Below are 13,994 nucleotides of genomic sequence, written 5' to 3' on the forward strand. Positions count from 1 at the left end.
AATAGGCTTCAAATCATGTAACCTGACAGTTTGCGAGAGGTACAACAAGGCTTGAACAAGGTCTCCACTTGGGCAGCAAAATAAGAGAGGTAAAATCAACTCCCCCAAGCTTGTTTGCATTCTTGTTACAAGAAGACGAGGCCTGGCTCCAGATCCTTGTATGGAACTGTGTGGGCAACAAATACGTGTCAACAGAGAGCGTAAATTTCTAGGTATTATACTTGACTGCAGGCTTACTTTCATTCCACACATAAAACACCTTAAAACGAAATGTCTAAAAACAATGAAAAAACTGAAAATTCTATCGCACACAACTTGGGCTATTGACAGGACGTGTTTAATGAATCTTTATAAGAGCCCAATTTGATCACAATTGGACTATGGTGCCATCGTATATAAATCTGCCCCTAGTGCACTAAAGATATTAGATCGCGTCCACCATCTAGGTTTCTGCGCTTTCAGAACAAGCCCTATTAAAACATCATAAGTACAATCAAATGAATAGTCACTCCGTCTGCAGGGAACATACATCAGCCTCACGTATTTTCTCAAAATACACTCTAATCATGAACATCCATGTTGTATTACCGTTAAAGATATGACGTGTGCTAGACTTCTTCGTAATCGTCGCTCTGTAAGACAGCCTTTCTCGCTGTGTGTGAGGGACTTTAGCGATGAAATGCATGTGCCGCTCCTTGAGTGAGTGAGTGAGTGAAAACTTTATTGAGTCTTTTAAGAGTTTCGCGGTTACGAGGTCTCCGTCGTCTTCATCTTCTTGGCGCTGGCGACTTGAGACTTCTCTTCAGCTACGGTGGGCCCCTATTCCAAGGCTCCACTGAGTCGTGCTGCATCGCTCGCATGCTGAACTTGAACATCGTTTCATGTATCCAACCAAGCTGCTACCTGCTTGGGAGTAGCAGGTGGTAGAATGTGACATATTTTTTCTAGAAATGACAAAGCACGCTGCTGAGATTGAAATTCGAATGCATTTCCTAGTATTCTAGTACAAACATTCCTTCTCAGAATTCTACACAGACGCTTCGAAGTTACATGACGAGGTGTCCTATGCAGCCGTCGGTCCATCCATCTCGGTATCCGATGTGCTGCATCCAAAAACAAGTATCTTTAAGGCTGAGGCCTATGCACTATTGTCGGCTGTGAGGCATATAAGGAAAACAGAACTCGTAAAAGCAGTTATATATACAGACTCCCTAATGGTCATGAAAGCCTTGATGGTCACTCTGTAAGCACAAAAATTCCATACTTAGTGAGCTGTATTCGGTCCTGTGTTAACCGTATATATCTAACCAGCATGTCATTATATGCTGGGTGCCTGGCCAAAGGGGCATCGAGGATAATGGTCTGGCCGACGAGATGGCCACGTCAATTGCATTGCAAGCTATTATTCATACCGCTGCTGTACCTGCCGCAGATTTGATGACTTTCTTACGAAGGAAACTACGAAACCACTGGCAATGCTTGTGGGACGCGGAAACAAATAATAAGCTGCACGTGATAAAGCCACAGTTAAGTTTCTGGCCCTCCGCAACAAAATCACGGCGAACAGATGGCCTATTCTGTCATTTGAGAATAGGATACACATTTGGTTCCCATAATATTCTACTTACAGGAAAGGAGCCTTCAACCTCTGGTAGATGTGGTGAGAGGCGGACTGTCCTCCCCGTCCTACTGGAGTGCCGGGAAGCCGAAACTGAGAGAAAGAAACATTTTTCTCTGGCATACCGCTATTGTGTCCCTCTTCATTCAGCTATATTTCTTGGTAAAGAAGCACCTTTTAACACCAGTGCAGTCCTGGCTTTCTTGACTGATGTTGTCCTACATATTATAAGCCCATTAAATTCGTAACGCATCCTCTTTCCAGAGGATGCCGCTGTGACAGTTGTTTTGTATAGCACATGCCTCCAGACCCTTGTATTTCAAGGGCGATGAGGCACTAGTGCGCTGCCCAATTTTAGCACCTGACATATTTTGTATATCGTATCATTCTTTCGCAATGCATATTAATGCTCATAGTACACGTCATTAGTAATTGCCATAATCTTATTACATGTAGACCTTACGCCATTTGCTGCGACTCTTTTAGGTCCCCTTACAGCTACGTCACATCAACTTCATAGAACTCATCACTCCACTGCGAACTCACTTATAGTGGCATGGCGCTATTTGGCCGTATCTGGCCTTTGCGTCACTAAACAACACACATTAATTCAATTTCCAGAACTAATAGTTCAGCACTGGTAACGAGCTCACTGTGACTGCACGTAGTCTTCAAACGAAGCATTGCTCTCAACGTCCAGCTCGTGACACACCTCTGTCCACATCACGGGGTCGATCACCTCGTCGCGCTATTCCTCTTGCTCGCTTTCACCGCACAGGGGGGAAAGGCCTGACTTATGCCAGCCATATCTAATTGTAGCCGGTGTTTCTGTCCATTAGGAGCCTCAAGTTCGTTCAACTGAAATATTCAAAATTTAGAAATTAGTTTAACTGAAACATTTTTGAGCAGAATGCATATAAATACCGCCGGGGATTTTCTAGAAGCTCGGTATTCCTAAATATTCGTTAAACAGACGTTCGTACAACTGAGAGTTTACTGTATTTCACATAATGCAAGCAAATCCTGCAGAAAAACAAAATTTTGCATTTCCCACTGTGAAAAAGAATAAAGCTTCGTACTTCAAAAACAAAAACAAACAAAGACAAAACAATAACGCGAGTTTCTCCTTAATAATAAATTGTGCTTTGGCCATACAAAGAAAACTTCGATCTTCGGGCAGTTAAATGGAGGGTGATGAATACCTACTTGAGGGACCCATGTTTTCTGTGCCGCTTTTGTGACCAGAAATCGTTTGCCTATGGTCCCAATAATTGCGCGAAACGTGTTCATACAGCGGATAGAAATTCCCAGTTTAAGAACTACCACATACGCATGTACCAGGCTCGATCAGTAGAAAGCAAAACACTTCCACTGGTATCACGCTGCTCTAAACAAACTGAAAAAGAAACAATCTGGCGTCAATATTACAATGGATTACAATGATCAATACAAAGTAGAGGCTTCCACTACTCAATAACGAGCGGTTTTGTTTTCGAGCGGTAAAACGCGCCGAGTCCATTAACGCTATTTGCCAGAACACCAGCGGCCATAACAACTCCTATTAAGGTCCAAAACAGCAGCGTGCGGCAACACAATTGTTCCCATCGGTATTGCGCGTTGTATTTTTCCACTCGGCTGCTTGATTCGTGTGCTTCGTTTATGGATTTCCTCCTCGGTTAGCGGAAGCATTGTGGCGTCGGTTGAGAGGCCGTCGAGAGCCTACCATACGCAAGGCATGCCCGATGCCACGCACTCCTCCCTTGGTGCAAATTTGCTTAATTTCTGGACAATTAGCAGAGCTCAGAACCATACGTCTGCGCCACGAGGACGTAAATCGTGAATCACATTCCCCAGCCAGCCCATGTCTCATCGGGTGTGACACGGACACACCGCAGACGAACGTCCCGCCTTCTTCATTTCACTGTTTCTCTCTCGCCTCCTCCTTCTCAATCCGTTCATAGTGTTTGTCAGTAATGATGTTTTCAGTACTCAAACCTCCGTGAGAGGAAGGCTGCACGCACCCGAAATTACAAACGAAACGGAGTACTTCCGTGTAATTACAAACTCTTCTCCCCAACAGCTTGCAGCATTCTTTCTTGCTCGTTAGCTAGTGTCGTTTTCACAAATTTGCTCTCTTTATTTCTTGCTTTCCTAAAGCACCACCGTGTTCCGCAAACATTTCCGGGCTTTCTCAATCCTCGCTGCTTCCGAGAGCTTCACTTCCCTCCTGTACCGCAAGGCACCTGCAGGCGCAGACTGCACCGTGCGTGACGGCTCGCATGAATCTTCGTGTTAATCGCGTTTTCCACCGCCACGCCTACCTTCCTCTCGAGAGCCGTTAAGACGGCGAAGAGAAAGGGAGTGTATGCCTACGCCGAGTGTGTGTACACGGCCACCAAGGCGGCGCGTAAGTTTACGTCTCCGCGTCTTTGTGTGTGCGCCTGCGCACACGTTAGCTCAAGACTGACGCAGCTCCCCTGCCACATACCGAGGAGGCCCATCCGGAACTTCGGTTCCCCCCATTAAGGGGCGACCAACGGTGAGGTCTTAGCGCGGCTGATCGTGTACCGCGCTCCGTTATTGCATAAGCTTCCTGGGACCTAATTAATTTAGGCGGTTGGAAATGCTCATATCGGGGACAGTCTCTCCTTTCCACGTCAATCCAACTCGGGCTATAAGCAGCACGCCCTCCCCCACACTCCCACTTTCCCCCTTGCGATGCCTTAGGACATCCATCCTCTCCCATTCTTCTCGCACGACCTTTGTCTTCAGCAACCACGAGAGCGTCCCTTTTGTGGAGGAGGAACGGAGGTGGGGGCGTGCACGCTTCTATACGTCCTCCGTTGGGGTGCAGGTGTTCTTTCGCACTGGCGTTGCTATACGCGATGGTATAAACAGTTCCTACACGTGATAAAGGCGGTGTTACTGAAGAATCCTGGTTACTCATGTGGAAAGCATTTCCAAGCTCCTTGCGCAAAAGCTAGATGATGAAAGCACACTTTCTGCTTATTGCTGTGGGGAGAATGTGTAGGTGAAGGCAAAAAGACTCCCGGTGCAGAGGCGTGTGTACTCTGAACACGCTGCGTTCTTGGATCATTCATCTCCTCTCAATGCACCAGCAAGTGTGACGTAGTAGAATCAAAGAAGACTGTGCTCCGGTGAACCAGTACACACAAAAGTCGTCACCGATTCAGCGGCTCGTGAGAAGCTGAACATAAAACGCTTTGGACGTGCAGCAGTGCAAAGTGAAAGGGACCAGTCGCACAGACATCGTCAAAAGTTTGCCGGGAGGCCCAGTCTGAGGAAAAGATGAATACTCCTTTAGCCAAGGCAAGCCACCTCCAATTCAAATTTTCTATCCGCAGAAGCGTACACAACGATCGTAGTTTTCTGATAGTTTACTTGCTACGAACTATAACTGTGCTGCAACTCCACTACTTTTTTAGCGTTTTCCTCTCTGTCATCTTTCTAACCAATATCTCCCATCCCCAGTGTAGGGTAGCAAAACGGAGACTGATATCGGGTTAACCTCCCTTCCTTTCCTCTTTACCTCTCTCCCTACTACTTCGCGTAGCCCGTCTCCCAGAAACATGTGAAGCCAGCCTTAGATAAAACTATGAAATATTGCGCTGCAAAAGCCGAATAACGCAAGCAGAAGCACTAGCCGCAACTGACATTTTCTCGATTGTAACTAGCGCTATGGTAGGTTTGGTGATGCATTAAACTAATGTGATCGTTTTATTTTCGGAGCATACGTCGTGTTGGTGAATTTCAGCATGCAGAGACGAACACTCTTGCTCGTACAGCTAACCATACTAAGCCAAAAGGGACTAACCTTAGATAAAACGTGCAGCGCTCACCACAGACGGTGATGAATTGCGAAATGTGATCCTGGCTACTGTGTGAGGTCACGTGACACGAGTACCGACCGTGCAGCTCAGTACTCGCTCGCAACAGGTTGCCAGCGCGGAACTTTGTGAAGTGGTTCGCGGTAATCGTGAAGTCGGCGTTCAGGCACCCCTTCAGCCTCTGAGAGACGTGGCGTGTCTCCAGCTGGGCATCCACTGCTCGATGGGCTTTGGACACTCATTGAGGTACCACTTGACCACCAGCTGTGAGTCGTCGCGCTCCGTTTACGCGTACTTGCGTTCCAACAGCACAGGGTCCTAGGTATCATTCTCGACCCACGTGGGCACTAATAACCGCATGATGTGCACCCCTCTCACTGTCGGGATTGCTGCAAAGTTCCGCCAGTCCTGTTTACGCTTGTTGAAGTAGATTATAAAGCAATACTAGACACTCGTGCTGTTAGATGGTGACAGAAGGCTTCTATGTTATCCCCGTAACCTTGCAGTGAATGACCGTGGTAGTCAAAGCGTAATAAGGAAAAAAATGAGTCACCACAAAATTATCATTCATACTTCTTGTGTGCAGTATTCAAGAAGACGTTAGTTTGCATTGAGAAACAGAGTATACAGTGTGCATGCACAAAATTCTTCACTTAAGCCGTATGCGAAACCACTCTCTATGCTTACGCATATGGAGCGTATTGTTTAAAAAGTTATGCCCATATTTATGTGACTTTTATTCCACTGTTTGCACCGATGTGGCGTCTAGATGATAAGCAAAAAATTTAGCAAGAATACATCGAGAAAGTCATATTACTGTCATGGACACCGTTGTTGTTCTAATGAACTCGTGTCATTGAATGCTAGGTTGACAATCGATGCTACCGCCCATGGACGATAGCCAACTATCGTTAATCTTGTTTTTGATTGAAGTTGCTTGCGTGTTTGCTATACTGAAAACATTAAGAAGTGAAAAATGTTTTTTTTTTAGTGTGAGGATTTTTCGCGTACCATGTTGTTTCACGCAATGGAAAGATTGCCACAGGAGCCGATGCTACCGATTCCAAAAGTAATTTTCTCCCCGCCCTTCCTTCGTATACCCCCCCTAGGTGATGGCTACAGAAGCGATGGAAGCTTTGGGGTCGTTCCATGGACGTTTACTTGCTGCATTCGAGAGGCGATAGAAAGGGCCTCTTAGATATGCTTTCTAGCAGCATCACTTGAAGGTCAGGGCTTGCTCGTGATGTATTATAAATCAAGCCAACTACGGATCCACAATACTGACTAATACATGCCGCGGCCAGTCAGTTTCATTGTTCATAGTTGCCTTATCGGCCCAGCAAGCCACATTTGCATGAGTAGGCTTCCCTTCTGCGTCACACTGGGTTGAGTGCATACTCTGGCATCGTTATGTACTCTGGCATCCTTATGTGGGACTTCAAAGACTCAGCGTGACGCTGGACACCATATGTTGGACGTCCCCGACTAATTGCAGAGCGCAAATTTTTGTTTCAAGCATTCCAGCATCTAGGCGCTTGGCGCTGTGAATGACGTGGTGCTTCCACGAGGATACTGAACATTGAGGAGTGAGGTATCCCGACACGTCCTTGAAATTTCTTTAGAGTGAACCTGTGTACCTCTACCGCGTAAGAAAATTTTCGTGTCCTAATAGGCCAAAAATTACCCATACTTGGACCGATGCCGGAGATAGTGCAATGCCGCTCCGACCTGCGGCGGAGGTGAAACCGGCGTTAAGCACTCCCCATGCGTGGGCCGATCCCGAAGACAGTACAATGCCGATCGGACCCACGGCGGAGGTGAAGCAGGCCTTAAAGGGACACTAAAGTCAAAGATGATTTCTTCTGCATCAGTAAATTATCGTTCTACAACACCGAAAACACCACTCTTACAACAATAACACGTTTGGTAAGCCAGAAAAAGCGCAAGAACGGAATACGGGGGGCGACGCCTACTTGAGTAGCCGCACCTAGGAGCTGTGACGTCTTAGATTTCGATGGCATCTTCTAGGGCCTACTAATTATATATAGCGGTACAGATTGACTACATTGTGTTCTAAAGGAACCAAATATTAAACATGGCAAGTTTCAGGAACCTTTATTCAGCCAACGCGGCCCAAATGCGAAAAAATACTTTGGAATCCCTGACGTCACGCTGACGTACCGGCGCTGGGGTTTCAGCGCGAAATTCAAATACTGATACTTGGACCTTCATTTTCTCATCTAAAAATGAAACTATTTTTTAAAATGACTGCCTGCAGGGTTCTCAAACAATGCTCCACTAGTCTGAACTGATTTATTGTTTCGTTTTAGTGACTCTTTAATCACTCCCCATACGTGGGCCGATCACGAAGATGGTGCTCTGCCGGGCCGACCCATGGCGGAGGTGCAGTTCGCCATTTAGGGGCCCACATACACAGCTTCGCTGATCATCCTTCTTCACAGAGTGGAAGGGCACTGAGATTTTTTAGGGAAGGTCGATTTAGCCTATGTTTCGAAATTTTCGACAAACTTCTTTCACAGTGTTGGGACGGGGGTTTGCAGCTCGATACCGCAACGTGCGCAAGATTGACCCCGGGCTGCGGGCTTGTATCCTGCTGCATCAGTGTGCGCGTCATTTCGTTCACCCGTGCATCCGCTGCGCTTCTGAACGATGGAGAACTGCCCCGGAAGACGGTGCTTGGGTGGAGCAATCGCCGCCATCTCTTGCAAAGTTAGATCGACCTGCACTTAACGTTATCCTCCTCCTTCCCCCCTCCTACCTCTGGTTTCTGAATGCCCTCCTCACATGGAATTAAAATTATCAGTGCATCTGCAAGCTCACAATCTTAATTCTCTTTTGGTGATGGAGTAGTTCCTTAAATAGTTATGTATGCCACTGCTTCGTATTATGGGCGAATCTGCAACTTCTTTCTTTCCTGATAAGAAAACAAAACAAAAAAAAGAACCTTAGAAGAGTACAATGCGCTCCTTGCCTCGGTATATGTTTAGTCTGCCAGATAAACGCTGTAAACTTTACGTAGCGTCATCAGGTAGAGAAACCCTTTTGTGTCACTTTAGAATTGAATACTGTAGCCACTAATTAAAATTCAAGCTGCAAACGTTGAGGCCGGTGCGAACAGATGCTTGCATGCTGATTGGGAAATAAAATTATGCGCAAAATAACATAATAAAATCAACATAAACCTGTGTGATAGAATATACCAGCTGCATGTTTTTTTTTTACTTTCTGAGGAATGTCGTAATTTATTATAGCTGGATGTTATTGCGCCTTACATCACGTTGGTTTTCAACTGAATAAAGTTGAATTCACGCAGAAAGAAGTACGGCCTTTTCTCCTATCCCTAGTTATACTCAATACGGACCTCTCACTGCCGCTGTTTCTTTCAAATAAAAGATTCGGACCGTAGAATGAACATGCACATAGCGAGAGGAAGGAACTGCGAGGATTTATCCTTCTTTCTTTCTTTCTTCTTACTTTCTTTCGTTTTCTCTCTTTTTTTGTGGTCTTCTAACGTTCGCTGTGGACATACGGCGAGTACTCCTCCCCCCCCCCCCGGAAAAAAAATTAACCAAATGAAAACGATCACTCGATCTCACTTTTCTCTGGCAAATGAATATATATATATAAAAAATAAACAGCCAGGACCTGTGCAAACATGCGTGACCGAAACAGTGCGCAGCTACCCATGCGGTAACACTGTTGGAACATTGATATATCACTAGGAAAATAAAAATGACGGGAAACGCTTTCTCCTTCGGGCACTGATCAATTAAGCGCACTCGATATATACGTACCTTCAGCTGAATTACGGTTACTCATTCCTGAGCCGAAACTAATGACGTCAAGTGAGCAAGATTTGAACGGTGGATGTTCACATCGGAAAAATAAAAAAAAATCGAACACTCCAGTGAACACGAAACCCGCTATGCTGTTTTCCTGGTATATATTCTATAGATGCAGCCAGGCAGATTGCGAGTAAGGTCGTACAGAAATGTGTGCTAGCCAAAGATCATGTGGCTGAGCCAAGAACAGAATAAAGATATTAGAAAAGCAAGAAGCACGCGATTCACAAAAGAATGGGCACTTATTCTCAACCAAGAAAGAAAAGCGAGATAGAAAGGGGCGGCCAGAAGAAAGGAAAACGAAAGACTATAACGACTGCGAGAATGAAAAATAATTATTGATATACAATTTGTGAAACATTGTCGCCGCCGATGGCCTTCGATTAGTTCGATTTCTAATTGGCAGCGACGGCTAGAGTCGGCACGTACAGCAACGACATGTGGAAGCGCTGAGCACTCGAATGCCGCCGAATACCCGAAGAACATAAACTGAGGCACTGTGAACGACATCAAAACGGAAATTTCAACGCTTCATAAGCGAAAATCGATCAATAAAAGGCGCGCTCGTTCACTTTGCATGGTCATCTGTTTACGGTGCGTCGTACTGCATAGCTGCTGGCCGAGCTGGCGGAAGCGAATAATCGATGCTTGGAATAATCCTGGAGGCCCCTCTCATGTATACTCATCAGTTACAGTTCGAATTAGGTTAGTTTTTAATGTCTTTCTCACTGTGTTCAAAAGCGCACGCAGTGCAAATTCTGTAATGCTTGAACTGTTCTCTAGTACTGCGAATTCAGTTACCCGCGACGCCTGTTAGCATCGCACTTCTTCAGCATGCGTCATACAGTTATCTCCGAGTGGTTCGGCGGTTGTATTGTTCTGTTGGTTAACACGACGTCGCGAGTTGGATCTCGGATAGCGCGATCCGATGGGTATGAAATACAAACGAGACGCTACGTAAGCACCACTAATTAATGTCCTCTGTTATACCAGGATTGAGGCAAGAAGCTTGTGAAATGGACTCCTTGGCAGTGGTTTCTTTTTGCTGTAGTATGCTTTTATTTTTACTTTCATAGCAATATTTAGAGCATGAGCGATGATTATAGACAACGAAACGTTTCCACTGAAGCAATTTTTGAGGGCAGATTCCTAGACATTAACGTCTTGTTTCTTATTTATTCAAGAACAGCTAGGCTACACATTAGCTCAGTTATATATATATATCTATATATATATATATATAAAGAGAGAGAGAGAGCGACGCTATCTCCACGTGCTGTGCATAGGAGTATTTCTTTTTCTTCAAGGGAAGCCGCACTCAGTCCAAGTGCATTCCTTGTTCCTGGCTTTTTAGAAAGTAAGGCTGTTTATCCCACTGCTCTACTGCATTTCAAGAAGGCAGTATAAGTCGAGTTCTTGGTTTCCGCAGGAACTAACTAGTATTATAATCAATACTTGCAAAGCAAACAAACTATATCATGGCTTGAACTGTAGAATGAAAGAAAAAATGTATTCATACGTATTATGCCTCTGGCTCCATTACACTGGCATTACTTCGTTGATTTTGACAGCGCGCTGCCGCCATATTGAATGATAATGAGCTGGAGAACAAGCATTAGGTTGAGTATCGGTGACCTCTCAATGCAGTCCACATGTGCAGCGTGCAAGGCAGCCGCGATGGAATATCCGCGCCGATCCTTTTGCGGCGTGGATCGCCCGCAGTTTCCTTCGTTTCTCCTACACTGTTTCTCCGCAGTGATTATCTACGTTGCCCTGCTCTTACGAAAACATTACTTTCATTCTACTTTGCGTGTTTTCTTTCCTTTCGTTTTCCTCTGTATTTTACATTGGCTGGGCTGACAGCATTTGTTGTTTATTTTTTTCCTAACGAAAGGCGCTGGTCCGCGCCTCTTGGCCTCTATTTAGGTCAACAAAGAAATGCGAGCGAACAGTTCTATACGAGCTGTCATGTCAATAATTTGGGCGCGTTAGCTTGAAAAGATCTATAAGGCTCACATTTCGCGTCCCATTGAACACAGGCTTTAGAAATTTGTACTGAAAGCGACCGAGCACAATATACGTCGACACGATTTGAAAGCATTGCTATAGAAATGAAATGGGTCATTGACTAAAGTGAAAACCAAATAACGTCTCCTAGTATGAGCGGGTCACTTGTTCACAATGGAAGGGCTGCCGAAGTCAATGATTCTAAGCAGTATTTCAAAGCCACTGCGCAACAACATTGCCGAAAGCTTTACTTGGAAACAAATGACGATTGCTGCAACTTTAAATTTACTTATGGCCTTTAAATTGTCGTCGCAATGTAGAAGAGACTTCGCTGATGCGCAGTTAAGGGCAGGACGACCAGAAAGAAAGGGAGACCATGTTGCACTGAAGTAGATGAATTCGATTGTTATAACAACGCTGCTGTATCAGCATCATTTTATGTGGAAAGCAGCTCTTGAATGCATTTCTCCTGCTCATGTTCATACTTTATGCTCCGCACGAAACATGCACACGAAGAACTAGACGTCACGAGCGCCTAAATCCTAGCTGGTAGTTTTATTGAAAGAACATTATTTCGTTACCACGATAACTTATTGGCATCCCCTTTGAAACGGGGGCGGTGACGAATAGGTACCTAGCCTGCTTGAACTAATTTGGTACGCTACACATGCTTTTCAGCCTAGGATTTGGTCTACATCCTCTTTATCTTTATTTCTCTTACTTGAAACTTCTATATGTACCTTAATTGTTTCATTACCCACGGCTGTAATGGATCTCGTCCTACCAATCACTTCTCTGTTTTTTTTCACCGATACTCTAAATGTATCTTACCTATGTCAACTGCTGACCGGTTGCTTTTATCCACTTTAAAAATCAGCGCTTCCGAATAGTTTACCTTACCTACGTGTATCACCCTGCAAACACCTTCCAATTTCATTAGGATGTGCTTAGTTCCCTCCGGATCGTTTCTGCAGCAGCCACATGCCTCGTCCTGTTGCGAATACTTGCTCCAGTACGGTTTTTTTCCCTTTAGGCTACCAGCTCCAGTCTAAAAAAGAAAGGCACTCCCATTTGTGCTATCGTACAAAATTTCCGTTTAAATTCTTTCTTGTCATTCTTGTCTATCTGCGTGGTCTTTTTTGTTTCCACCAATCCTACGCAAAGAATACCGCGAAGTCGGGAAAACCATTATATATATATATATATATATATATATATATATATATATATATATATATATATATATATATATAGTGATTTTCTCGAGTTCGCGGTGCATAAACGAGAAGAAAGGGGGTAAATTGGGGTACCCGGTATTTAATAATCATATCATAAGAAGTAAACAAACAAGGACAACACAAGGAAAATTACTTGTGCTTGCAAATTGAATTAAAGAAATGATCAATTAATGGAAATGAAAGTAGGTGATAAATACAATTTGTCGGAGGTGGGGAGCGCTCCCACGTCTTCACATCACGCGTGCGATACTCTATCAGTTGAGCTACCGCGGCGCTATTTTCCCATCCACTTTACGGGATGTTTATGTGTTACTACTAGAACAAACCGTGCGAGTGTTAGCTAGCGCCACCACTCCCAAACCTTGGCGGCGGATGTGGAACATCCTTTTTGCGGCAGGCGTCACCAGTACGTGATCTTTCTGAGGGAAGCAACTAGTCAGTAAACCCACACATGCACGGTACCTGATAGCATCAATCTTCCCGGATTTCAGACCCTGCTTATGTAATGAACGAGAAGAAAGGGGTTATCAGACGGGCCAAATTTTTATTAATCACCTCATAAGAAGCCAACACACAAACATGCCAAAAAAGACATATGGGAAATTACTTGTGCTTACGAATTGAATTAAAGAAATGATAAATTAAGGGAAATGAAAGTGAATGAAAAGGGAACTTGCCGCAAGTGGGGAATGATCCCACGTCTTCGCATTACGGATGCGATGCTCTATCAACTGAGCTACCGCGGCGCCGTTTTCCCATCCAGATGTCATGGATGTTCCACATCCGCCGCCAAGGTTTGGGAATGGTGGGGCTGGCTACCACTCCCAGGCTTGGTTGGATCTAGCAGTAACATGTAAACACCGCAGAAAGTGGACGGGAAAAGGGCGCCGAGGTAGCTTAATTGGTAGAGTGTCGCACGCTAATGCGAAGACGTGGGTTTGTTCGCCGCCTGCGGCAGGTTGTTTTTTCATCCACTTTCGTTTCCCTCAATATAGCACAAGCTTCAAAGAACTTCAATACTTCACTTTTGAAGGCAGCAGAAAGTTTACAAAGAAAACATTTTTGTAGTACTAGGCTCTAAAAGTGGTAGAGTACGTACAAAGAGAAGGTTTGTACGAAACTGTACAAAACTAATTTCGCTCCAGAATGTTCGTGCCTTAGGTAAGATCCAAGCTATGAAAATGCATTTTTAGTTAGACTTCATGCGCTTTTTCTGCACTCTGAACAATTAGGAGCATGCCATCTACTCAGGCCTTCTTCGAGTGCAAATTTTCAAAAAGAGCAGAATAGCCAATTATTAATTGCTTGTGTGCGTCGTCACATCTAATACTCTTCGATAGCAACGTGCAAAATGTGAGTGATTTGGAATATTTTGTTAAACACTAAATGTGCAAAAAAAATTGAATACAATTCAGCATGC

At 44.6% G+C, this 13,994-nt stretch overlaps 1 non-coding gene across 1 annotated transcript; it reads right to left on the reverse strand.

Moving 5' to 3' along the window:
• Positions 1 to 13,248: 13,248 nt before the first annotated feature.
• TRNAT-CGU (transfer RNA threonine (anticodon CGU)) lies at positions 13,249 to 13,320 on the reverse strand. The gene has a single exon. It is a non-coding gene; the product is annotated as a tRNA-Thr (tRNA).
• Positions 13,321 to 13,994: the final 674 nt, after the last annotated feature.

The sequence above is a fragment of the Dermacentor andersoni genome, chromosome 5, assembly GCF_023375885.2.
Source record: "Dermacentor andersoni chromosome 5, qqDerAnde1_hic_scaffold, whole genome shotgun sequence".
NCBI lineage: Eukaryota > Metazoa > Arthropoda > Arachnida > Ixodida > Ixodidae > Dermacentor > Dermacentor andersoni.